At 53.6% G+C, this 2500-nt stretch overlaps 1 pseudogene; it reads left to right on the top strand.

Annotated features, from left to right (window-relative positions):
• The window catches only part of LOC143261939 (large subunit ribosomal RNA), a 7674-nt pseudogene that overhangs the window by 3256 nt on the left and 1918 nt on the right, over nt 1-2500 (top strand).

Here is a 2500-nt window from a genome sequence, read left to right as displayed (position 1 = left end):
GAGGAGACTGAGATGGTGGCGGCGGCTGAGGCGCTTGCGAGTGTGCAGGGCAACGTCAAATTTATGAACGAACATCTGCTGACGGTCTTCGACAATAAATTCAGTCTTGATCGACTGAAGGGCCTCAGAAAGAAATTGACGTATAAGGCTCTTGTTACACAGAAGATCGGTGTATGCCGCGAGCGTGGAACTGCCGTTGAGTCTCAACCTTCAACCTCCAGTGTCACTCAACATCACGACACAAGTCATCGACAGGCGGATTCGCCTACTCCTGTTCAGGAGCACTCTGCGTCGGCACAGCAACATCAGTGCCAATATATTGACGCTATCCGTAAGCTGATTGATCCGGCCGAAAGGGTGAAATCCCATGAAGCGGAGGAACTCGTAAGTCTTGCGAGAACGGTTCTTAATCGAGAACCAATAACACCGAGTGCTTGTTGTCGATGGCTTCAACGAGTCTTTCCGACGCCTTCTGCGAAAGTAAAGGAGCGGAGAACACCACTGCTCCGGCCACCTAAAGCTGCGCCTGCCGGGCCCGTGCCGAGGTGGAGACTGAGGAGAAGGGAGTATGCGGCCATGCAGGAACTCTGGAAGAAGGACATGTCTCGCGCGGCCAAGCTTGTACTGGATGGCCCGGTGCAGGCTCAAACACCAACCGTTGGCGAGATGGTGGAGTACTGGACACCTATGCTCACCAGTCCTTCTGTCCCCATTGAACACCTTCATCCAGTTCAGGAAAGGGATGACCTGCATTGGATCGCTGAGCCGGTTCGTGGCCATGAGATCCAGGCCAATGAGATCCCGCTCTCCTCGGCATCGGGTCTCGATAACATCTCGAGCAGGCAATGGAGGAGTGTGCCAGTAGTTCTAAGAACCTTATTTTATAATGTCATCCTTGCGGTAGGGGCATTTCCATCTGAGCTCCTCATCAGCAGGACGGTATTTATCCCTAAGAAGGACGGAAGCTCAACACCATCCGAGTTCCGTCCTATAAGTGTGGCTTCAGTCGTCGTTCGTCAGCTGCATAAAATCTTGGCGGTGAGATTGGCAAAAGCCGGTCTCATCGATGAGCGGCAACGAGGAGTACACGATGGCTGTGCTGAGAACGTGCTTGTACTATCAACTGCCCTTCGTGACGCACGGAGCTGCTTAAAGCAGCTTCACGTTGTGTCCTTAGATGTGGCCAAGGCGTTTGACAGCGTTAGTCACCATGCCATAACATCGGCACTAAGGGGATTGGGACTCCCGGAGCTCTTTGTGAGGTACATAACAGCGACGTACCGTAATAGCCGAACCGTGCTTCAGGTCCGTGGCGAGACATCGGATCCGATCGGGGTAGCGAGGGGTGTGCGGCAGGGCGATCCCTTGTCGTCCCTGCTATTCTCGATCGTCATGGACCGGGTGATAAGGGTGTTACCCGAGGAGGTCGGCTATGTTATCAGGGAGCAAAGGGTCAATATACTGGCGTATGCGGATGACCTGATCTTGTTCGCGTCCTCCGTTTCAGGAATGCAGGGCATACTTCGAACGGCTGAGGAAGAGGCACGAAAGTACGGGTTGGAATTCAACTCCGATAAATGTCTGGCTATGTCCATCCAGATCGCTGGTAAAGAAAAGAAGTACAAGATACTCTCCGCCAGCAAATTTGAGGTCAACGGTCGGTCTATAAAACAACTGGGACCTACCGAGGGCTTCCGATATCTGGGCATTAAGATCTCGCCAATGGGTATTGAAAAACCTGGGGGCAAGCTAGACAGAGAGTTGGCCAATATCACCAAGGCGCCACTCAAGCCTCAACAGCGCCTCAAGATCTTGCGCTGTTTCCTCATTCCGCGTTTTTATCACCAGCTGGTTTTGACAAGATGCCCACTTAAAATCTTGAAGGCATTAGACAAACAGACGCGGCTGGCCGTTCGAAGGTGGTTGCGTCTGCCCAAAGATGTACCACTTGGGTATTTCCACGCCAGTTGCAAGGAGGGTGGACTTGGCATCCCCGCGTTTCGAACATCGATACCGGGTATGATGCACGCCAGGTTAACATCAATGGCGAGGTCCTCCTGTGCGGCTGCAAGAGATGCCTCCCAACATCCGGCGGTGGTGGCAGCGGTTCGACGGGCGGAGAGTGCTCTGACTATCCAAGGTCGGGCGCTCTTCCAACCTGAGGATCGTGCCAAATACTGGGCATCTTTACTCCATCAGTCTAACGATGGAGGAGAATTGCGTGAGGCTGCTAGAGTCATCGATAGCAGCTCTTGGGTTGACGCCTGTTCTGCGGGGATCCCCGGCAGGGATTACGTGCAATATCACCATGTACGTATTAACGCCCTGCCCACCAGAGTAAGAACATCAAGAGGCCGTCGTGGGAATGGGGCTCCTGTGTTGTGTCGTGCTGGGTGCGCCGTAACGGAGACGGCGGCACACATAGTGCAGGGATGTCACCGGACTCATGGGGGTCGAATACTCAGACACGATGCCATATGCCGAATCGTAGCATTTGGTC

Source organism: Megalopta genalis, unplaced genomic scaffold (assembly GCF_051020955.1).
Source record: "Megalopta genalis isolate 19385.01 unplaced genomic scaffold, iyMegGena1_principal scaffold0075, whole genome shotgun sequence".
NCBI lineage: Eukaryota > Metazoa > Arthropoda > Insecta > Hymenoptera > Halictidae > Megalopta > Megalopta genalis.
This window is presented reverse-complemented; position numbering and strand designations above follow the sequence as displayed.